Source organism: Dermacentor albipictus, chromosome 7, assembly GCF_038994185.2.
Source record: "Dermacentor albipictus isolate Rhodes 1998 colony chromosome 7, USDA_Dalb.pri_finalv2, whole genome shotgun sequence".
NCBI lineage: Eukaryota > Metazoa > Arthropoda > Arachnida > Ixodida > Ixodidae > Dermacentor > Dermacentor albipictus.
Window position 1 is genome coordinate 106,847,676 of NC_091827.1, and position 25,779 is coordinate 106,873,454.

Below are 25,779 nucleotides of genomic sequence, written 5' to 3' on the forward strand. Positions count from 1 at the left end.
AACTTGACCCATTATGCATTATTCTTGTAGACATAAAGCGTCACGGGACAGTGAAATCTTGCTGGGGTACTCGCCAAATAATGCTTACGTACACTGCGGTCTCTGATTCTAAACTCTTTAGAAGTACATTTTCCCCCTCTAATGGTTCTAATCATCTGCGATTACATTTTTATAATAGTTACACGTGATAACTTGCCCAATTTTGCGTGATAATTTGCTGATATAAAGCGTCATGGGATGGACTGATATTTCTGGGGTACTCGCCGAAGAATGCTTACGTAATAAACATTTCTGCGTATCTGGACAAAAAGTTTTTTGCTCACTGCCATGAGACCACTTTCTGCAGTCTTCCCGACAGTTGCAATAGCAAGAAAAAAACGTCTCAATCTAACGGAACATCTGTGTCTTATGCAGCGTGCTTGCAAGTCGATAGGAACGTAACACTACTACCCTTTTTTAGACACAATGCACGCACGCACGTACAGAAACGCCTGCCCTCTAAAACATATGCATTGTTTTCTTACTGCACGTCCATTCCAATGAAACAATGCCTCTTTTCGTGGTAGATTTCACGTTTCTGAGTAGGATATAAAATAGCCTGCGTATTTTTCAACGTTAGAGCAGCATGCTTCTGCCTAAGGCGTTTCTGTAACCCTTTAGGTTTACAACCTTGCATCTAAATTTTACCGGATTGTTTAACGCGAATAGACCACGGTATTCCAAGGCAAGGTTGAATTTACTATGATTCTGGTAACGAAAACGGCTATTTTCGAGATATTATTCTTCAGTACAGGTGAGTTCTCATTATTGGATTCTTTCTTCCTTTTTATTGTCAAGCGGTCTCATTGGTGCGTTAGTTTATTCTTACAGAAGGATCTTAGAATGTATTGCTAAGACAATCAGCTGTATGACGTGATTGAACGAGCATTGTTTCACGCTTTTTCCTCACGTTTTTCTACCATTAGCGTTCCGACACTTTCATATGATGATGATGATGATTTCTTGGTCTACGCTTTTGAACAAGGCAGGGAGAAATATTCACTTTCCTTCTTGAGTTATTGAGGTATGGCGTAGATGCTTTCCATCCTAGTATTTTCTGCCTTGATCTCCTAGACGTTTCAACGCTTCTCAAAAGCTGCGATATCCAGCTTGCACCGCCTCCAATGCCTCTAACGCGTCCAACCGTATCCATCTCTTCCTTGCTCTTTCTCCACCAATACTGCAAACGCCTATTGCTTATCACGATTGCTGTGCCGGTGGACGTTCCTGACCACTTTAAATCCAAACGCTTGCGGAAGGTGCGCGTTACCTACGCGTCTCGCTGGGTGAATACCTTTCCAATATTATCGGAACAGTAGCGCCACCTAGCGCACCTGGGCAGGTTCGGCCACCATGCCGTACTCTTCATCTAAGTGCAGCAGCCCTTGACTGCACGACAAAAGCTGCTCGCCGCCCAAAAGCATTGCTTCATTGGCTTGATTCCTTTTGTATCGTTAGTATCTTTTCGAGAGCGCGCCTATGTTGTGGTTGTGTTGTCAAAAAGATTAGGCTATGTGTCGTTACTCCAGGCGACATTAATTTTTCCAGTACGTTTCTCTACTACATTCTATTTGTAATACAATTTTCTACAAAGTGTCCTGCGGTTGCGTATCAGTCACTAAAATAGACATATTTTTACTATAGATGTGCCTACATTTTGATATGCATCTTAGAGGCGAGTGCCCCGTGCGTGCCAAAAAAAAAAATTCTTCATATCAGCATGAGGTTGCAAAGGGCTATTTGCTCAATTTTCAAAGAATCTAATATTGGCCTTCTGCTTAAGATCAATGTTTTATCTGGCTAGTTCAAAGTAAATCAACAAGAAACAATTATGGAAGCTTATGAGATTTGTAGGGCTTAGAGATGCTGCGCGCGCGATTGTAACAAGCATATTTCCCGATACCATGCTCTTTTCAGTTAATAATAATAATAAAGTAAATAGTTATAACAAAAAGAGCAGTTACAGCGTACAGGCTTGACAAAGCCACAGGCTGCTTGCAGAGCAGCAGCTGTGAATGAAAAGGCAAATCACAGATAATCAGAACATATCATGACCAAACAAAATATATTTACACCTAGTACAAATGTGTAATAGCTGTTCTTTGCAAGCATTGTTACAGGTAACAGCAAAACAAACAGATCACGCCTAATAGACGATAGCGCGGAGTGTGAAATCAACTCGGAGGTCAGTAAACGTCATTGTTGTAGAGCAGTAACGTAAGTTCAAGTTGACAGAATGTAAGGCACACCCCACCGACACTAAGGTCTCTAGAACTGACATGAAACTAAGGATTAGGCGTCAGAGAGATTTTTTTCTTTTCAACCTATGCACAGTGTTTACCTGAAACACGGTAGGGTTGTTTATTTAAATATAACAGGATATAATAACGGCGTGATAGCAAACCCTGCTTTCTGTAATAACGATCTCACGTAATGTTCCTTCAGTCTCACGTTTCGAGCCGGGAGTTTCTAGCCTACTCTTAGGGGCATCGTTTTCTAAGAATTTCGAGCAATAAAAATATAAGATGTAAAAGCCCAATCGTTTTAGAAAAGCCTGTAATAATATACGACGAAATATTTTAACATGTCCATTCTAATTAGGAATCTAAAATGGCATTTTGTCAATTCTAGCATATAAGCAAATAGTGACCGCAGACAATTATTCCGTAGCCTCAAACACTGTGACGTTGCCATGAACTGTTGTTTTACGAAGACATAAAAAGATTTAATTAGTTTCAACGTAAACTAAGCTGAGCACTACACGGGGTTTAGAAACATCAATATGCACCGGTACCACTCCAGTGAGACATGCTGCATCGGAACACACGGAATGTGCCTTGGCACGAGCAAAGCATGCATTTAGCTGTTCAGCGTGAAGCTTCAACCACCTAAAAGTGAATCAAACCAAAACAAACGAGATAAGCCGGATGTGCACTAAGAAAAACATGGCCGAATTCGTCTAACGTACGTTCAAAAAAGTTGGAGGAATACGTCAAAGGTACCTATAGCCCGAGTCTTTCATTCTTCCCGCCTACAGAACACCTCTTTCCGATCACTCTGCAGGCTGGTAGGCGTCTTTTACGGCTCAAACTGGCTATACTAATAGGTTTCTTTTTTCCACTTGACAGCTAGCTTTTAAGCCGTCTGACCTGTTATCGTTGAAGCGGCACACGTGAAATGGGAACGATGGAAATTTACTCAGTCGTCTTCATGGTTTAAATGAAAAATAATTGTCCTGTAAAGGTTATTAAAGTAGCTTATATTTCCTAATAAACAATACCTGCAGCTCTCGTACCACTGTTTTTCCAATTTCACTTCCCGTTTTCACCTTGTTGTCATTTTATTTATCCTCTTGAACTTCCAGCTGCCGCCTTCCCCCTGTTTTCCCTATTTAAACTCACGCACTCACACCTTCACGCACTGCTCCGTCGCCGTTTACTGTTCCCCTGGGCTTCGGTATCATTCGGCTGTTGTGTTTCCTTCAAGCCTGCTGTCGTGTTTGTTTCAGTCCGAGCATGGGGGCACGGAGAAATACCTCAGGGCTAGTGGCCCGAACGTGACGTCAACGCTGTGCCTTGTAAAGCAATGTGGCTTCCAAGAATGCCAGTTTTGGTTCCTTTCCTGCTCAAATTCCGGTTCCGGTACCGTTTTCACTGTGAGTTGCCTTTGAGACGCTGATTATAACCCTGCATGCAGGGGCTACACATGCGTGCTGATACCGTGACAGCACAACTCCGGCAACGGTGACTGTGCAAAGATGCCTCGAGCCTTCCTATAACTGATATTGCAATAAGACGTGGTGTTATAATAGGCTATTTTTGAAGGTTCCGCAAGCCACCTGGTATAACTTGCAGTTGATTGCGTGGACAGTCGGAAGACAACAGAATCATGCGTGTGGCCTTTTGAGTAGGATTATGATGATTTCCACAATTTTGCATGAACTCCCAACCAGGGATTGGACCACAAGCAGGTGGCGCTTATCGTGCGAACGCCAACTAGCTCCTGGATATGATCGCTGCGTGTTAATGACAATCTTGATTTCCGTACTGAGGCACTCAAACACCAAGTGGGATTGATCAAGAAGCGTGACTGCGTGCTAACCTTGAAATGTTGATTTGGATGCGACTGAACATACCCACAATGTCGCAAGAACTACGGATTCGCGCTCGTTGACTACGATGATTTCTAAACAGTGGCGGACACCGACAAATGGGGATTAGACTAGGACCAGGTGGCACATATTGTGACAGCGCTAACTAGCTGTGTGATATGATCACGGCGTCCTGATGATTTATATGATTTAAAATGCTATGGTACATACTCACAATAATGTAACGGCCAAGAAGTGTGTCTGCGTGTTCAATATGGCGATGGTGATTTCCGTAAAAGGGCACATACCCAAAACAGAAGGTTCGTCAAAAGGCGTGCGGCACAATGGGACATGTCCACAATGGGTAAGTTGCAGAGATGCGGAATTTACACGTGTCAACGGCCAAGCAGTTGTTTGAGATAATTTCCGCGTGTTGGTAATCATTATGATGTCTATACTATGGCACATACCACCAATGGTGGCTGGCCAGAAAGTGACACGTATATGTAAGAAACGGAAGAAGAAATGAACATATACAAACCTGAATAAGATTTGTCAAATTGCTTAGACGTAGTACACTGCAGCACAAATACGCGAGAACACACAGGTGCGCGAGTTTCTGTCACCTCAAAAACACAGGAATGAAATGCGTAAGTTTAGAGCATTACATTAACCCAGCTACCTCAAAAGCGACAAAAGTCTTCTTCTATGCCGATTCGCCAAGACGAAATGCAAGTCTGAAAGACGCACTAAAAGACCCATGCAGTCCGTTTAGGAGTTGATAGACGGTCGCATATCTTTGCTGATGTCCGGCGGATATGACTATTTCAAGAAGTTCTAGAATCCTGCTTAAAGCAGGTTGCAAAAATACTTTCTGGGAAGGGACCTTTGTAAGGCCATTACAAGCTTTTAAATATGCGGTTGGAATTCTTCTACGATGCGGATTTTGATAGCTGTCTAATCTTTTTCTTTCTCTTACCCTCCTGTCTTTCTTTCCTTACCCACTTCCCTGCGGCGTTTCGCCAGCCGGTGGCCTGTAGGTCTGCACAACAAACGAAGCACATATAGCAACAATTTTCGTTTTTATTATAAGATGGATGACCACTATACTCGCGGACAACATTTTGTTGGAATGAACCGAAAGCTACGGATGCAAAGTGCGCAGAATTGATAGCGCTTCCGACAAAAGTCCCATGTTTTCATCCGCGTTAGTTTAAGCTGGGGAAGAGAAAACATAAGCACCTTATTGTATACAGTAAGTAAGATAAAACACACCACTGAATGTGAAAGTTTGCTTACTTTGCCGCTTTTCCCTTCTGTGTCTGGGCAAACGCGAAGCCACCGCACGTGAGGTGCGTCGATTCAGCGCCTTTCCTAGCATCCAAAAGCACTGTCAAACGCTTGCGGACTACTTCGCGCCGTAACACATGGGCAGCTACAACGCCCCCGTAGCATTCCCTTCGTTGCAAGAGAATGTTGTCCGCAAATATACGAAAGTAGGGTATGAATGAATGAACATTTGATGTTTCATGGCGCAAAGGCCAAGTGTGGCCAAAGTTATACGGGTTTGTCGGTACATCTTGTATGTGAACACCGGAGACTACTAAAGCTAACCACATAAACACGTGATTTGGTGGATATTGTGCGCTTGCTGAACGTACTGATAGCCAGCTAATCAACATAAACAGCTGTTTTAATAAGGCACGTGCATACCATTTTTTGCAATTTGCTCAGCAATATCAAAGGAATGCCTTCAACAATGAATATGCACAGGGAGTTCAATGAATATGCACCGGTAGTTCACAATTTACAAATCAGTATAATAAGCTTGAATGAATCAATTATGATACGAAAATATAAATCCTCTAAAAACACCAGCACCCATTGATTGTAAGAATAGCTTGATATTTTGAACACAAGAGTAATATTGCATGGAACAGTTTGAAATCAGGTACAAATACTGCTCCACACGTGTTATATTCGATTGTTTGAACAGGGCGCGTGGGCGCAATCACTCCCAATAAGAGGTGTAAGAAAGAATTGGGCTCGCGCTGTGAATCTAACCGATCAGCGCTGCAACTGCTGTTGTAAATATAACCTGTAAATAGTTGCTCGCCTTACTGACTCGTCCTTCCCGTGAAATTGTGGTGGAGGATGGCGTTCACCGTTTTCGCCATGGAGCTTTGCAGCGGTGGCAATGTCCTGCTTTCCACCATGGCTCCCAGTGATGACACCTCGTCTTTTTCTACTCCTGCGACCCCGACAACAACGTACGTTACGATTACCAATCCCCGCGATCCTGGCATATTCTCCGGCCAAAATAATGTCGACGTAGAAGACTGGCTCAACCTGTATGAGCGTGTTAGACAAAACAACCGCTGGGACCCCACCATGATGCTAGCCAAAGTCTGATTCTACTTGGGCGGAACTCCTCGTGTCTGGTTCCAGACACACGAGGACGAGATCCCACGCTGGCATGCTTTCAAGGAGAAGCTCGTCGACCACTTTGGAAATCCCACCGGTCCGCAGCTGGCTGCTATAAAAGAATTTGCTACCCGTGTTCAGTCTTCGACTAAATCGTATGTCTCATACATACAAGACGTGCTCGCTCTTTGCCGGAAATTCGACGAGAAAATGACCGAGGTTGACAAAGACGGCCATGTACTTGAAGGGATCGCGGACGCCTCTAATTTATTGGTCTTCAACAATGTGTCCACCATCGACGTCATTGTAAGGAATGCCACCGCTTTGAGCTCGCCAAAAGCAGCCGCGTCATTGCACTGTTCTCCCGGCTCCCTAACACGGCTGCGACGCCATCTTGCGTTGACCTTACCGCTTCACCCCCTTTTAACGAACACGTCACACGTAATGTTCACCGGGAACTCGAGGCAACAAGTCCTGCGCCGTTATATTCAAGCGCACTTGAACCCATCATTGACAAACCAGCCCAGCGATCTCCCGCATTCAGGCAGTTGTCCGGCAAGAATTTACAATCATAAGTTTTTCTGTTGCCTGCTCTGTCTCTCGACCTGACGCCCAACCGGTGCGACTGCTCCGCCTCAAGGCGATCTGTATTGCCATCGCAGATACCGCAGCCCTGCCGAGTGGAGAACTCCGGACGCCAAGCCCATTTGCTTCCGTTGCCACCGCATTGGCCACGTCGCTTGCCACCATCGCACCTCCTGGACATCGTCGTATTCAAGCTCCTTTTCCCAGTCTCCTACCCATATGGCTACCGGCGCCGTTACTCGCCTCGTCATATGCCTCCGACCTCTGACGTATCCGTGGATATCAGTCGTCCTGCTCGCTCGCCATCCCCTCAGCGCTGTCGGTCCCTGCCACCCCAGCTACGCCGCTATTCGTCGCCGACCAATTATAGTACATCCCGGACGGAAAACTAGGCCATACAGCTCTTGGAGGTAGTGATGCACCACGTTCGCCCTGTCCAAATCCTCCAGTGACGCTTCTCACCAACACGAACCTAATTGAAGAAGACGTAGATGATCCGTTGACGGCATTAATTGATACTGGAGCCCAAATTTTCATAATGAGGGCTAACCTATGTGGTCACCTAAAAAACGTTCTTGCGCCTGCAATCATTCGAGCCGTACGCGTCGCCAACCGCGCCACTGTTGCCGTCAGGGGTATGTGCGCTAATAGCACAGGAATTGCTGGCCGCCAAGTTCCAGTCCTGTTCACTGTGCTGACCAGTTGCCCTCATGGCCTAGTCTTCAGGCTCGAGTTTCTGACGACGCATTCTGCCCAAATCGAGTGTTCCAGCGGTTGTGCCTCTACCTTCCTCATCTTTCAGACGTTCGCCCCGATCAAGCGAACACCCTCTGCACTACAGCGTTTCTTCGCTCACCTCGAAAACCCTAACCTTCGTCGAATGGTCCTCAACGGCAACCGTGCCTCATGGCGACTATGTCATCGCACCTATTCGTAATGCCCTCCTGGAGCGCGACATCTCTGTGCCACACTCCATCGTAACCCTTGCCGCTAATCGCATGTGTCTCCCCGTTATCAATTTTGGCTTGACAAAGCAAGTGTTACCTGAAGGCATAGCGGTGGCCACGCTCCGATCAGTGACAGACGACCATGTCACTGCTTTTGCAGCCGACGCGTCTCCAGATCCTCCTGATTACATGTAGGGTGCCTTGAACCTCGACGGCCCATTACGTCACATGGTCGCTCTGGACCTTGAACCTGACCAAACAGCCGCCCAATATCGCATTTTCCTTTCCTACCGCGACATATTTGACACGGACAATCACCACTTGGTCACACTTGTTAAGCATTGAATAAACACTAGTGATGCAGTTCCCCTTCCCCGCCGACCATATCGCGTGTCCGCGGCAGAGCGGCAAGTTACTCACCAAAAATAAACAAGATGGAAAGATATCTATAGCAGCTCCACAGCCACCATAGTCCTCCATAAAGAAAGCAAAAAAATCCCAATAAAGAAAGGCGCCAGGCAGGGAGATACGATCTCGCCAATGCTATTCACAGCGTGTTTAGAGGAGGTATTCAGAGACCAAGATTGGGGAGAATTGGGGATAGGAGTCTATGGAGATTACATTATTAACTTGCAATTCGCTGATGATATGGCCTTGCTTAGTAACTCAGGGAATGAACTGCAATGTATGCTAACTGATCTGGAGAGACAAAGCAGAAGGGTGGGTCTAAAAATTAATCTGCACAAAACTAAAGCAATGTTTAACAGTCTCGGAAGAGAGCAGCAGTTTACGATAGTTAGTGAGACACTGGAACTGGTAAGGGAATACATCTACTTAGGACAGGTAGTGACTGAGGACCCGGATCATGAGACTGAAATAATCAGAAGAAAAAGAATGGCTGGGGTGCGTTTGGCAGGCATTCTCACATGGTGAACAGCAGGTTGCCATTATCCCTCAAAAGAAAAGCGTACAACAGCTGTGTCTTACCAGTACTCACGTACGGGGCAGAAATCTGGAGGCTTACGAAAAGGGTTCTACTTAAACTGAGGGCGACGCAACGAGATTTGGAAAGAAGAATGATAGGTGTAACGTTAAGGGATAAGAAAAGAGCAGATTGGATGAGGGAACAAACGCGAGATAATGACATCTTAGTTGAAATCAAGAAAAAGAATTGGGTGTGGGTATGGCATGTAATCAGGAGGGAAGATAACCGATGGTGATTAAGGGTTATTTTATTTATTTATTTTATTTATGGTACCCTCAAGGCGCGAAAGCATTACAGAGCGGGGTAGGAAAACGGGAAGTATAACAACAAAGTACGGAAAATAAACAATGCAGCGTGTTAGTAATTACTAATTATACAACACTATGCAATATCTTGCCCAATACTTGTAAGTATGACAGTCAATGCAAACAAAGTAGCATCTTGATAATTCCTGTCAGTACAATGTTAACCAGTGTCGTCATTAGTCGCTTGTAAGTACGGCAAGTAAATCAAATACCATGTTATTCATTCCTAATTATACAATGTTAGCTAATGCCTAACGAAACAGTTTGTTGTCGACAATAGATACAATTTCACAGGGAAGGTGTTTCCACTGCCGTGATGATCTGGGAAAAAAGATTGACTGAAAGAGTTAGTGTTGCCTGTTTGAAGCCCGACCTTATGGCGATAATCGATGCGGCTCAATAGGTAATGAGGCTGAGAAATGAAGTTACTGTGAAGGGAGGAATGACAATAAAATTTGTGAAATCATGTCAGACGTGCTATTGTTCTACGAGATGTAAGTGATGGAAGAGATAGATTGTCCTTCATTGATGTTACGCTAGCGGTACGGTTATAATTTGAAAATATGAATCGGACTGAGTTATTTTGGACAAGCTCGAGTGAAGAAATAAGGTTTTCATGGTATGGGTCCCACACAGCTGCAGTGTATTCTAATTTAGGACGCACTAATGACTGGTAAAGTAGTAACTTTAAGGATGGTGGGGCTTTGCAAAACTTGTGGCGTAAGTAACCGAGCACGCTATTAGATTGACTTATTATGTACTCAGTGCGAATGCTCCAGGTTAGAATTGCTGTTATATGAACTCCTAAGTATATGTATGAGTTAACGGGTTCTAGAGGAATTTTATTTAGATAGTAAGTAGGAAGAGTACTGTTGTTCCTCTGTACGCGCATAATCTTATATTTATTAATATTAAGTTCCATAAGCCAAGTGTTACACCAATCAATCACATAGTCCAAGTCAGACTGAAGAGCATTAGTGTCGTCGTTAGTAATTATTTCACCATATATCACGCAGTCTTCAGCAAACAAGTGAATTTGAGATGTCAGTAAAGAAGGTAGGTCATTAATATAAATAAGGAAAAGTAGGGGCCCTAGTACTGATCCCTGAGGCGCACCAGAACGAACCTCAGTCAATGATGAATCGTTATTATTTGCAGTAACAAACTGATGACGGTTAGTAAGGAAACACTCAATCCATTTCACCAGGTTACTGTTAAGGTTTAAAAGACTCAGCTTGAATAGCAGCAGTTTGTAGGAAACCTTGTCGAACGCTTTGCTAAAGTCTAAACATGCGCAGTAGGCACAGGAGGCGTGGTCTAAAATACGGTGTAATCTATGAGTTAAACATATTAGTTGGGTTTCACATGAGAATGTTTTGCGAAAACCATGTTGAGCAGAGGTGAAAAATGAGTTCGAGTCAGGAAAGTTAACGAGATTAGTAAATATGACATGTTCAAGAAGTTTGAAACAGGTGCGGGTAAGCGAAATCGGGCGGTAATTCAGGAGTGAGCTTTTGTTGCCAGACTTATGCAACGCAACCACCTTCCCTATTTTCCATTGAGCAGGCAGAGTGCAGGTGTTTATTGATTGCTGGAAAATATTAGCAAGTATTACAGAACAGTATGTGTTAGTGTTTTTCAAAAATTTACTATTAATGGTATCCTAACCAGGAGCTGAGTTTAAAGGCAAATCATCAATAAGCCTAGCAATACCTGCAAAGTCAAGAACTATGGGTTGCATAATGAGATAGTTGTAGTGTTCTCTGTGTGGTAGATCAATGTTCGATGAAGTGGAAAACTTATTTGCAAATGATTCACTGAGAATCTTTGCACAAGGTTCACTTGAAATAACTTCACCTGACTCATCTTTCAACGTAATCGAGCTATCAGAAGACGGGTTAATGACGCGCCAAAACTTTCGGGTATCTGTCGTAAGCATGTCAGTTATGGTATGGGATAAGTAATTGTCTTTAGCATATTTTAGTACAGTTAAGTACAGATGATTGGCAATGTTATAGGTTTTCCGAGCTGTTTTACTTGCAGATGATTTAGCTAAGCGATAGAGACGTTTTTTTTTTCTGTTAGGCGCTTTATATAAGAGTTCTACCAAGGGGATTGAGGATTAGAAGTGATGATGCGATTAGGAATGAACTTTTCAGTTAATAGGCGTACTTTTCTACAAATATATCCCAATTTGACTGGACCGTACGGTTCTCAAAATCAACAAAAAATGTTTGAATAAATGACGATAGTTCATTGCTATTGGCTTCAAAGTTGGCTTTCTTTTAAAGGCGTTTTACTTTCTTAACTTTTTTCCTTTTGGGATAGCAGACTTTTAAACCGAATGTCAGTAAGGTGTGGTCGCTTATACCAGGTAGGTATGTTATAGAGGAAGCAAGTTCTGGTCGATTAGTTAGGATTAAGTCAAGCGTGTTAGCGGTTCTGATTGATGATTTGGTAGGCTGAGTCACAAGTTGGGAAAAGGAAAACAGGGAACACAGTTCACAGAAGCCTTTAGCCTGAACGGAAAAAGGCTTTATGGTGGGTGGATGCGTATTCCATATTAAATTTGGAAAATTGAAATCGCCGAGTAAGAATAATGGTGTTGTAGGAAAACGGGAAAAAATTAGATTAATAGCATCGTGTAGCTGTTCAGTGAAAGTCGTAGATGACGAGGGCGTGCGGTAGCAAACGCCGAAGATTATCTTTGTGTGACCGAGAGTTAGGCAAGCCCACGTTGGTTTCAAGTTCAGTGTTAATATCTATATCAAATGATGGAATATCTTTAGAAATTGCGAGAAGGACGCCTCCTCCTCGACGTGCAGATCGGTCACAGCGGTAGACAGCGAAGTTGCCGGCGCCACAGAAGGTATCATAATCGCGCACATGTGCAGGAAGCCAAGTTTCTGTCAAGGCAATAATTTTTGCATCACACGTGTTGATTGCCGAAGATAAAGAATGAAATTTATTCACAAGACTTCTTAGATATGTAAAAACAATAGGCAAGTACGGTAAAGCTTTTTGTGATGTTAGGCCACTACCCCTTACGCTTCCCTATTGTAACGCATGTAGTGGAACCGAATGATTCTGCAATGTGCCAGATGCACTCTGCGCTCTTTCACGGACGCTATTGGTAAACGCTTCGTAAATATAACACTTATTGTTCAGAAACAATTTATTGTAGCGGAGTTTAAAGTTGGAGGAACCAGGGTGACTGGTACCGAACTCGGTTAACTTTTTGCGAGCAACGCGGGTGGGAACCGAGAAGTCTTCGCTAATTGTAAGGTTATTTTGTTTGATTTGATCACGCAGCGCGAACACTTGCTCCCGGGCTTTCGATTGTGAAAACTTTGCAACTGTGGGGCGATACTTGTTAGGACCGGAAGGGCCGAGGCGATGGGCGTGATGTAGGGCGTCATCTGGAAATGTATCGCAGAATGATTTAATCGTTGATATTAACTTGGTCTCGGTTTCTTGCCGTAATTCTTTTGTGTCAGGGATACCGCGAAATATTAGGTTATCACGGCGGGATCTGTCTTCAAAGTCAACGAGGCGTAAGTCAAGCGCTTCCAAGCGACAGGTCGTACTGTTTACCTTGTGATTTACTTCTGAGATTTCTTTGGTTACGTGGTCAACGTTTTTAAGTTTTTTTTTTCAAGTAAATCTAAGCGATTTTGGAGACCAGTTTTTTTTTCAATGTTCTTCTGGCCATTTTTGATTTACATTACGTGAGCAGCTAGGTCGGATTGTGCTTTCAAATTTTCGAGCGATCGAGTGCGAAGATCCTTAAGCAGTTTGAATAAAACGTTCATTTGTTCTGAAGGATTAGGAGGAAGCGATTCAATATCAAGCAGAGATTTGGAAGGTGGGTTAGGTCCAGGGTTAATCTCGACATCCCCCGAAAGTAATAACAGTAGGATAACAGGAAAACAGTCGTACGCTGTGTCAAATAACACCTGTGGACACGGGAACAGTACCAGGTAGCGCTTATAAGATTTTTTGGCATTAAGAGAGGCAATTATACGCACCTGCATAGTGAAAAGAAGGCGATTAGGCGTGGTGCCACAAGCGCTGTTCCCCTGTCCACTGAAGTGTAGGTCAATGGGTCGGCAGCTTAAATCAGCCTCTCCTGGTGATGGCTGTGTCGATGTGGCTGGGAGGGCGAAGGAAGCGTCGAGCGAAAAGGCCGGTATCGCGGCTGGCGTATCGCTGAAATAGGCTTCGGTCATGCCTGAGGCTGGCACAAGTAAATGGGACGGTGCAGGTTCACCGGATGAGCAGGATGACCATCCGAAGATGATAAAATGCAAGACCTGCATAGTGAAAACAAGGCGATTACGCGAGGTGCCACAAGCACTGTTCCCGTGTCCACTCAATGGATGGGATCCCAAGGGAAGGGAAGCGTAGCCGGGGGCGACAGGAAGTTAGGTGGGCGGATGAGATTAAGAAGTTTGCAGGGACAACATGGCCACAATTAGTACATGACCGGGGTAGTTGGTGAAGTATGGGGGAGGGCTTTACCCTGCAGGTGGCGTAACCAGGCTAATGATGATGATGATGATGATGATGATGATGATGATGAAACAAGATGGTAGCAAGAGGTTGAGGTTGTGGAGCCCTCGTCGAGTCCTTGGGCGTCGCTGGTCGAGCTCGTCAAAAGGGAAGATGGCTCGTGGCGTTTCTGCGTTGATTACCGCCACCTTAACCAAATTACTGAAAAGGATTCAATTCAAGGCTATCTTCAAGGTAAACTTTATAATTATCAACAATACGTGTCTACAGCCAATTAGTACTTTGAGCCCGTTCTCGACAGTACCTATTCTAACGATCAAATTTCGAATAGTGGAGTTTGTGTGGGAGCTACGCGCACAATTATTTCCCCTTGACAGGCTCCTTCAAACCGAAACTGGCTGGCAAAAGAGTGTATATGTCGTCGATATCGCCACCCCCCGCATTTCATCAAGTCTCCGAGATCCCCGCCGGTCCGGCCCCGCGAGCAGCTTGCGTTATCTACTAGGCCAACGCAGCTGTCTGCGGCGTTGGCCCAATATTTCACTGCTAGCGGGCCGCCAAATTTACTGCGTCATTCCGTTTGGCGCCACATTGTCGCTGTAGCGCCGACTCCACTCTGGCGCTTAGATGTGAGTCGGTAGGGTCAACCATATGGTATTCCTTTTTTTTTTCCTTCACTCGGTGACTTATGTTGCCATCTGTTTTAGTTAACGCGTTTTCATTTACACAACTCGTAGCTTTCCAGGAAAAATCCAATTTTCACTAGACGTCGTTCTCATCAAAAAGCCTTAAACAGCATTTCCTCGGTGGAAGTGGACACGTCGCGCCCAAAGGCATGACGAAGTAAATTTGGCGGCCCACCGGCACTGAAGCGCTAAGCCAGCGCCGCAGACAGAAAGTAAATAACACAAGCTGCTCGCGGGGCCGGACCGGTGGTGACCTCGGAGACGTGATGAAAGGCGGTGGGGGAGTGGGGGGGGGAAGGTATGGGGCGCCTACAACTGAGACAGAGACGCTCTTTTTACAGCCACCCTCGATTTCAAGGACTTCTTCGCCTAGCTCCCACATGACAGACCATTATTCAAAATTTGATCGTCTGGATAGTAGTGTCGAGGACGGGAACCAAAGTACTCATTTACCGTAGCCACCAATTATTGATAATTAGAAAGTTGATTACCGTAAATAAACTAATTACGCACGTAATTGCAAAAATTACTCTATATCTAAAGGCTGGAAATCCAACTCTCACATGGTAACGTAATGTTACCGTGATGTGTATTTTTCGAATTTTAGAACTTTGGTGTAGATGGAAAAAAACGCCCTGTATACTGCATATTATAAAGATTTCTTGATGTGTGGTCGGCCCAGAAGTTCAAACAGCGCGATTAGATCAGACAGGGCTACGAATACGCATGTCCGGCTTCAAAACGCTTCAATAAAAGTGATTTTTGTTCTCTAATAATCATACTAAGGCATTATCTACATCGGTGATACGATTTAGGAGTTTATATGGGAATGAAATGAAAATGAGCTTTATTTGCTGGAGGATAATGAAAGGGGCAATAATCAAACTGAATTTCAACATCAGTTTAGCTATCGCTTCAAGGAAATAAAGGATGCCGCATGGTCATTTCATCATTTAAGGGCGAAACCCTTTTGTTTGTAATTTAAACAGATTTGCTTTACTTAATCAAGTGTTTATTTTTTTCATTCTTCACCGCAGAATAGAAATTCACAAATGATCTTGACTTATAAACTGATGACCTATTTTGTTTTATCATCGCCACTCATTTGTGATATGAACTTATTCTCGCGTTCACCTTCATATTGCTAATGAAAAAAAGGAAATAGTCCAGAACAAGCGTCAGAGGGCGTACAGCCCACATTTCAGAATAGTTTTGTGAAATTTCATGAAAGCTTGAAAGCAAGAAATTAAGCGGAACATCTCGGAACGCTAACTGTCCTACATATGGCGGATGGTGTGGCGCAAAATTTGTTTGTTGAATGTTGTTTGGGGGGGGGGGGGGGCGTGGGATATACTGACATTTATGCGTTAGATATTTCGTTATGCTTGAGGGATAGCAGCACAGAGATGAAGAAATTTACATTGCGGAACATATACATTCCACACCACACCATGCGCCCTATAATACTGCACGTATCTGCGAGTTTTCGTTCAGGAAGGCACAGGTTAAATGGTGTGCGCGATGCCTGGCACGGCATAACCAATGCGGCAATGGGGTCCCGAGGAAGGACGGCTGGGCGTGCCTGTGGGATAACGCACGAGTGGCGCATCGTCTCGTTTTGTGTCCGCTTTGGCCACCTTCCACCTCACTGGTCATGTTTGTACTAGGGCGTCGCATACTGTTTGCTATCACCCTATTAGTATAGCCTGAGGTACGGATGGCTTAGGTTTAACGCCTCCCTTTTATGTGTAGCCTGTGGAGAACGGCGAAAGCAGACGGGCTCGTCGAATGCTTTGCGCCGGCGTACCCATTGTTATCGCGGACAATGGTTGTTTGTCCCTGTACACCGGATGGCAGCTGTCAACCCCACACACGTACCATGTGGATAAAGTGCGCATTTTCGCCCTCTATTAGGAAAGAAATTTTCTGGCTTCATATTGAATTTTTAGACGGACTCATCATAGAATTCTACCAATCATTATATTTAATATCCTTTCAGGTGGTTAAAACTGTCCTCCTAAATTCCAGAAGCATATATTCGCAGCGCGGCGAACTGTCAGACTACACAATGCATTGACGCTACGTATTGAAACATTATCGTACAAAACCAGCAATTTCGACGCTACATTTGCGCAACTCCAGTCTACTTGTTCTGTTTGATTTCCTTAAAAATGAAGTTATGACTGGTCTTGTACTGCAGGATAAAATAATATTTCTGCTAGTGGTTTCTTGGCCAGATCATTTTATTTCCACAAAGAAATACAAGATGATGTCAATATTGTGCTTAGAGGCATAAGACGAGATAATCGCTTTTGTGATTGCTGAAAAGGCTAACTCCCTGAAATACTCTTAATATAACTCATTAGGGAAGGAGACAAAAGCATTTATCCTAGCAACGTGTATTCTACATATTCTGCGCAAACAACTTTTACGCGCCCGTGCGTCGTTTCTGCAAACAATACTGAGCGCTCTCATAATGGGTGTAGAAATATAGCTGACGCAGAAATTTATTCATGGTGGCAACATGCAGCTTGACATCTGGTGAGGTACTGAGCTGTTCACGAAACCATGTGCAGTATGCAAGCCGAAAGTTTAATATCAGGGCGGGTGCACAAGTGTTCCACATCATGCTGTTTGCGATTGTAAAAATTTTATGAACAGCATTCAGTAACACTGATATGTGGTGTGCAGGAATTACACGAAAGCATTCCCTACATGAGAATAGCTAATTATATTCATAACCAGACTAACATTGCAGACCTGCTTTTTAGTCATTGCCTTCATCCAAGGCAACATAGATAAACTGCGATGTGATTTTTCTTTCAATGCATTATCACTGTCAACACATTTCTGAGAACATCCTATACGCTTTTTTTCTTTCTTTTCATTTTTTGTAAACTTTATGTTCACTTGGGTTTTTTTGGCCACAGCTTGAGATAAGCCAATTTATAATTCATTAATTATCTTCTGCAATGCTCGCATAGTTAAAGGTGTCGAGTACTTCGCACCTGTTCTATCAATGGCTTTCTTCACGGTTAGCACTAATTCGTAAGGCTCAAGAAAGACAGTAACCCCTAGTTCGGCAACCGTATCAGAAAAAAAATGTACTTTAAGTAGAACGATTTCTTTCAGGGAGACACTACCGAATCTGCGTAGTTAATAATTTATCTGTGTGGATCACATTTCTTCAATTTCTTCGTTTTTTTTTTTCAGTATGTGCCATGCTTCATGTTGAAGATGATTTCATAGGTTTGCCATTCGAACGCACCACCCGAGTACAATATTTCGGTGATTATTCGCCCTCCTACAGCAACAATTATTACTTTGGATTGGCCAGACCAAATCGCCCTCAGAGAACCGTTTGGCCTCGTCCAGGATACCCTTCCTTCACATTTGATGCACAGAAGTGTGGGGTAAATAAACTTCGGAATTCACTTTTTTCTTGTTATGTAGCGAAATTTTTTTGTGATGTTTGAGAAGATTCGCTGCAAAGCTAAAAATAAGGCTTTCGAAACACAAGTTACGTTACTTATTGTAACTTTCCCTTTCGTAATCTCTTTATAATCGCAGTTTAGCTTTCTTCTGAGCTATTGCGGGTGCATTACTGTAGATTGTTGAGAAAGTTGGAAGTGTGTTGAAGGAGGGTTACGCTGGCGCCTGTAAAAAATATTCAGGCACAATTGAAAATGTTGACTTAAGTAATGCATACACTTTCCTAGTTTTTACAGCAGAAAGAAATTTCATATCAATCGATATCAGTAAACACCTGTCCTCTAAGCCCTTCCCACTATATTGATTGCATTTATGTTTTCTAATATATGTTTGATCCCCGTAGCAGAGATAATCCCAGAAATTCCATTTATTGCTCTGAGGCTTCAATATTTAGAAAATATAAGAATTGCATTCTTTACTGAAGTGCGCCGCTGCAGCATTCCGGAATTATTTAGGGTACTCTTCATTGAAGGAAGCTAACTCAAGAGATCGCAGAGCATTCTTGCAACACCTATCGCCTTCTTTATTTGGTGCAATGTTGTAGCAGAGCACCGGAATCTATTCAACGCCGAATTCAACACGCCCTGGAGAGAGAAATACATTTGCAAAGATGGCTCCTTCGTAGAGGTGGAGGTGGCTCGTCCAATAAAAAAAAAGACTAAAACATTAGCGCGTTTTCAGGAGCAACTTGGATTTTATATTTTCAGGGGGGTCTGCGCCATTAACGAGAACTGAACATGGCACCGCTGTTCCTCTCGCAATCTCACCCTGTCAAGGAGCCGCTCTGTCTCTGACATGTCGGATATTTTAAGTGAGGCTTGATATGTGTTTCGCGATTCTTAATTCAATTGCTTGTTAGAAAACAAGCATTTCCCTTCGCACCTTGAATACGATGCTAGATGCTTCAACCTGCAAAACAAGCTTAGATATTAATAAGCACTTCACAACCAAATTAACGGTTACCTGATGGGTAGGAAACGAATATGCCCTTTACGCCAGATTTGCAGAATTTATTGTTCCTTCTTTATGGTACCTAAATTGCTTCATAGTTATTGCTAAATTGTGACGCAGTGCTAAGCGTTCGCGTGGTTGACGAAGAAATTAAAGTTGAACTGGACAATCTGCCCCAGCATTTTTCACGGCATCCCCATATACTATTAAGGGCGACAAATTCGGTCACTTGTCCGCCAGCTCAACCCCTTTGGTTGCTAAGGCAGAAGGTCCTAAAATATATGATTGATGAGAATATCATGCTTTCTGTCGGCTTCCTACAGAGAACGACCTGCCCGCGAGGAACTCGATGTGCCTCCTTCAAAGTCTACTGCTTCGGCGGTAATTGTCCACTGGTGTACTACTGTGAGTCCTTTTCCCTTAGATTTCGCATGTATAAAGCAGAAAAATCGCATGCGGCGCCGGCGTAGACTCAAATTATGCCATATTTCTGTATCAATTACTCATGCACGTGGGAGGCATGGTAAATATTTTATTCTCTCTACGTCTCTGACTCAGTGCGGAGCTCTAACCGCATAGGACAAATATACGCGGCTGAAAAAAAAACATCATGCAGCTGCATTTCTATTGACGAAGGTATACCTTGATCTCTGGTGTGATGCAAACGGGTTTGGGCCCGTGAGAAATAACGCAGCTCAGCAGCAAGCCTGACTACAGTTACTTAAAATTGGTGGCACCATTTACAACATTAATGCAGGCAGTGGCTACGTAAGGCGCAATAATTCTTTTTCTTATTGCCTAAGAATTGAACCCTTCTAGAAATCAGCATGTCTGCTGCGCATGCCCCAGCAGAACAAACCGCTTCACTCTCCTGCGTAATTCACGTTGAAACATTGCGCTCAATTTGTATTCTCTATGAAGACACACGTTTCAGGCGCTAAACTTGTGTCATGATTTCCGTACTAAAAACGGAGTTTTACGGAGCTGGAGGTCTGGCAGTGATACCGGCCTAAAGTGAATCCTTCTAAGCGACGAATCTGTGCAAGCGAGCAACCGGCTTGCACACTGAATTATTGACGTTGACGCAGCTTTAATAGAACTGAGCACTGATTAGTGAGAGAGTGTTTGCTGCAATTGGCCATGTGAAAACTGGACTTAAAATGTAAAGGTTATTTTTCCTAGACGCAAAGAGGTTTCCTACATTTGAAAACACGACTGCATTTCAAATAACACTCAAGAACTCTTCCTTGACGATCAGTTTGCTCAGAGCTTGATAAGTGTAATATGAGGCGCAACTACATACACTCACAATGAAATGTAGCCAAGGGTATCACAAAGCGAATTCCCAGTCTTTTCTAATCAAAATATTGCAATATATACAGAAAGGAAATAAAGTGTGCGGATAGACAAATAGTCGCTGATTACAGTTTTCGGGTTGTACATGCGGCGTTGGCAATTTAGATATCACAGCGGTGCTCCTTCGCCCAATTCGTAATCTTTTCTATATATGTACTACATTCAGCCTTGGGAGGGTTAGCCAGTGCAATTTAACGCCAGTGCAGCATACGTGAAATATCATTTCAAGCATGTATGTCACATAGCAGGTGGACTTTGGAGCCGGGAACTAGCCAATCAATCCACGTATTCTAATTCATGAGATCAAAGGTACGAACATGTGTGCAATTTCTATGCAATGAGCGAGAATAATAGGGAAAACCAAGGGACATACCTTTCTGTTAGCCACTCGCATTTTCCAGGCAGTTATTTCGGGAGAATCCTAGAGGAAATTATCTGTTTTATAAGAATAAGGGCAACTGACGATCTCCATGTTCTCTTAGTTGCAACCACCTCGACAGCCGCTGAAGACTTATTTCACAGATGAGACACTGTACTGAATAAATGATGTATATGGGGCACAGCAAACCTTTCCGTGCACACTTCACACCTACCGCATCGTATGGACTACAACAAATCAGTATATTATTAGTAAATATTGTTTCTTTCAGAAAAAAGCACGACGTGCAATAACTAACTTGCGATTAGACGCGCACATCAAGCCTCGTACTGTGCCCATTTTTGAAGGACGTATGCACATACCACATTGATTCCTTGTTACTAAAGCTGGCAGGAAAACACACACACACAGATATATATATATATATATATATATATATATATATATATATATATATATATATATATATATATATATATATATATATATATATATATATATATATATATATATATATATGTATATATACGTAGAAGCTCATCTCTAGAGGCACTGACTTCTCACTAAACATCAGAAGGCATAAATCATCTGTAACAAAAAAATATGGCGTACTCCTACATCACAGACGCCGCTCAGTGACCAAAGATACCACTAGAGATTGCGATTTCTTTCCAATACCACTAGTATTGTCGCGTTTTTTTTTGTCTTTACGAGATGATGTATTAGCCCTGTCTCATGTAGTCATTGCGTAAACCCTGTGGTTACCATGACCTTCGAGTGCTATATTTTACGGGATGCGTACCCCGTGGGCCTATCTTAACGTCTCTACTCCTGACCACTATATTATTTATTCACTCTTCTCAAACATACTTGAATTTCACTTGAAGTCAACAGAAAATCGATAAAAGGAAAGCACATGGCAACTGAACTCTTCCAGAATCTGGTAATTGCTTGTCGACTTTTTCTATCATATATTACCTGTTAGCGTTTGGTGTTTCCAGTATAAAGAAATGAGCCCTGCAGTGTCCCTTATTCTTTTCTCTTATTGGTTAGCACGTAACACCTATCGAGTAACCTGAAATGTGGAGTAAGAAATGTGCAGATATGGCGCTTAGCCACCATAGGCAACATTAGTCTTGGGTGATCCTTACCGTTTCCGCAACAAGGGCTTGGGGCCCACCAGCTTAATGCAACTTTCTGCGTAGCGCCGCTTTTCTCTTTAGCTTCTGTGTGTCGCTTAGAATCTTCCTGTTTCGCTTTTCTCTCGCGCTACAATATCATGTTGATTATTTATGCAACATTTTTTTCTTAACCATACTGCATGAGAAGTTGAATAGGGATTATGAATATCACTTATTTGATTCTCATCCCTTTCGTCACGCGCTAGCACTTTAACTTGCAATGCTTGGTTAGGAATGGCTCGTAATCATCTGAGTGGGTGGTCACGGTACCAGGCTAGCTTTCGCAACACACTGCAGTTTTGTCACGTGTTATGGACTGCTAAAAGTACGATGGCTCATTGCCAGGAGCTTCGGAAAGACGTTATAACTGATATTTCTATTTGTTATAAAAGAATTGACAGGCTTGGAAAGATTGACTGTACTCATTATAGAGCTACTATTGTGACAACAAAATTTTAATCGCTGCAAAGCTGTTAAGCGCCCGAATACGTAGAACAGCGCGAATTTTAATCTCCGAGAATCATGCTTTGTAGGTCGATCAAGTCTTATTGCGCACTTTGTGGTTTTTAAACCTTACGTTTATCCCATTCGAACGGTAAGAGATCATGCTAGTGAATGTCTTGGTATTATCCCGTCATTCTTGCATACTAATCTTGTTCCACGAAGACAGGTAAACCTCAATGTTATTGTCTTCCATGCCCCACAACTTTGCAGGATCTTCATGGCGAAGCATATAAGAGGAAATGGCGAAGCTGTCGCTCCTCGAGCTAGCATGTTTGAATGGTATGGCGTGCGGGACCAGAGGTACAGGATGTATGCGTTGGCGTTGCCCAGCACTTTCATGAATTTCTCAAGAAGCAGCCTTAACGTGGTTTGTGCAGGTGCGATTAGTAGTGCTCAAATGCCTCGTCAAAAGCTGATGACCTATTTCATGGCCCACCTCATGGCTATTGTATATTTATCACACCCAAGTTTGGAGCCGATGGCTGCTAATACAGGCCCCGCGTTTCTTTTCATTGAAATTGCACTGCCATGAAGGGAGGTGGCTTATTAATATGGCTGATTTGATTTTTACCCTGCCTTGCCGACCAAATTTACAAATATATTCCTTCAGATATTTCTTTACAACGCAGAAATTGCCATTGACTGTTGCTTTTCTTTTCATTTCAGGTCAGCCAACAAGTCGAGAGCACATAAATCCATACCTGAATTCTCGTTATTTCTCTTGAGAAGAATACGAAATCAACATAAGGACGTATCGTTCTTCGTGCAGCACAATAAAAGAGTAGCATACTTATCGGTATTGCTTGTTTCTCCACATTGACATATTCCCCCTAACAAAAACGGGAGTTTGATTTGAACGAATACTGAACGAGAGAGAACAACCTAAAACTTCTCTCTTTATAATAGTAATATTACCCTCCTTATATTTTCAATACCTGCATTTTGTTTCTATGAGCTCTGGACGAGCGCATGTGTCAGGCACAACACACTGGATCACATTAAATCAGCTCACGCGGCTACGAGTGCAGTGGCGTCAGGGCAGGCCCCATTCAGGGCTCCGTAAGGAACTTACTACGTGTGACTTTCAAAAAACTATCACTACACCGGTTTTTTCTCGCGAGGTAGCTTACTTAATAATATTTTGCTAAAAAAGAACAAAAATAATCTGTCAACGACTAAACCGTTAATTTCCTACCGACATTTATTCGCTGCTTTACACAGAACACATCTAAAAGAAGAATGATGCGTAGCCAGGCAAAATAGAACGACTCGTCAGAACCAAACATCGCTGCCCGCCGTGGTTGCTTAGTGCTTATGGTGTTGGGCTGCTAAATACGAGGTCGCGGCATCGACACCCGGCCACGGGTATCGATGCCGCATTTCGATGGGGGCGAAATGCGAGAACATGCGTGTTCATAGATTTAGGTGCACGTGAAGAAACCCAGGCGGTCGAAATTTTTGGAGTCCCCCCATAGCGTGGCTCATAAACATAAAGGGGTTTTGGCACGTAAAACTCCATACTTTAAACCAAACATCGATTTTCCAACGTCTGAGCACGTGCTGGTGGGCGAGTTGGTTTTACATGATTACAACGAAGGCGCCAAATAAAACAACGCACGAAGCGCCTACGTAGTTGTCCCCCGTCGTTTTCCTGCGTCCGTTGTTTTATTTGGCGCATTCGTTGTAACCAAGGTCTGAGAAATGTTTATTAAATCGTGAAATATTTTCAAAAACTTGGAAGAAGAGTAATTAAAATATTTAAAAACGGGCACAGTTTAAATCAACTCAGTTTGCTCCATGAATATACCAAAAAAAAACATGTGTACACCCATTCGCAACCAAATATGATACCATAGGAGCATTTTTACCCTTGGGCTTTCAAGCACGCTTACCATGTAGTTGAATGTGAGAAGTCTTATTCTGCATTAAGCACAATAGCGTGAAAAAAGGAACGTGCATGAAAGCACACAAAATGTAGGCCACAGGAATCAAGTAAACATACATCCGGAACCATATATATATTATATTGTCACGTAGTAGTGACAGAGAAGAACGCAGATAAACTGTTAATGACGAAAGCGGCGTTTTATGGGGTGGCCCTGCACCCTCAAAACAGGATACACTCAAAGAAAAACGATAGCGGCCACAGAACTCGTCGAAAATATGATCTGCTGGTCAAGCGCGTCGGCTGTTATGCATGAGTCATCGAAGGTTCCAGAGTAATCGCTGACGCCCTCATGTCTTCCAGAAAGTACCACACAACTCGCGTCGCCTATACAATCAAAATACACAAGAACAAGCAACGCATAGAACCAACAATAATATTCTAGCAGGTTGAAATCATTTTAGTGCGTCTTGCGCTGAGCGATAATTTTAAACTGTTAGTTGCGGAAACGAAGCGACTGAGAGAAGAATAAATAAGTACATGTGTCAATATAAGCCATTAAGTAGTATGCAGTCCCTGAATATTCTCTCAGTTGGTTCGGTCCGCCAAAGGAATAGTTACGACTTGAATTCAATAGCTTTGAAATAGTTTTGTATACTTCATGAAGGTGTCTGTGCATGATTGAGCATGAAACTTCGGCATAAACAAGCCAAGTTTCACCCCTATCACAGAGGGCATAAATAACGGAAAGGTACATAGAAGCGCGATGTGTCGATCAAAGCGAAATGCCTTTCTAGGTGAACTACAATTACTCGTAATCAAATTTTGCCTTGACATAGTATTGGGGAAGGGATAATATTAGGTACTTTGCCAATTATTGCAGCTACAGGTGCGCTATGATTTACTGCTAAACCTGAATATTCTCGATTGTAAAGTTATTTGATAATATAGTTCAATCATGTGCAGCGGCCGTTCTAGTTAGAATATAGGTGCTGGCTTCAGTCTGCTATTGCTGCAATCAAAGTGCACTTCAAAATATATGCAGATGCTAACGTGCCCAAAAGGCCACCTTTCAAACTTTCATTTTCTAAACCGCGGGCTGCCACCTTCGCAAGAATTCTACTCATTTATTTGAAATGCTCCATGTGAAGTTTTTTTCAGCCGTAGTGAATAATGTCCGGTGTAATTACAGAAAAATATTATTCAAGTCGACATTATGATATCAAGATTAGTTTGCGTAACATGTGAAAAACTTCTTGCTTTCTACGTCACCGACGAGGCTAGCCTATTGAACCGCAACCACAGAGCGGTCTCCTGCTCAGAATTGAGGCGAATTTCACATGACTATTCTGCTGCTCAGTAGTAATATAAGTTTGTGCTGACATTCACATGTCGTTTGGAAAACTAATTATACCATACTCATCACCGCCGCCAGTCTTTTAAAGCTACTTACAGATT

At 43.0% G+C, this 25,779-nt stretch overlaps 1 long non-coding RNA gene across 1 annotated transcript; it reads left to right on the forward strand.

The window, feature by feature from the left end:
• Positions 1–595: 595 nt before the first annotated feature.
• Positions 596–23,229, forward strand: LOC135901803 (uncharacterized). The gene is made up of 4 exons (XR_010564269.2): positions 596–793; positions 17,787–17,986; positions 19,340–19,421; positions 23,103–23,229. It is a non-coding gene; the product is annotated as an uncharacterized lncRNA (long non-coding RNA).
• The last annotated feature ends 2,550 nt before the right edge of the window (positions 23,230–25,779 follow it).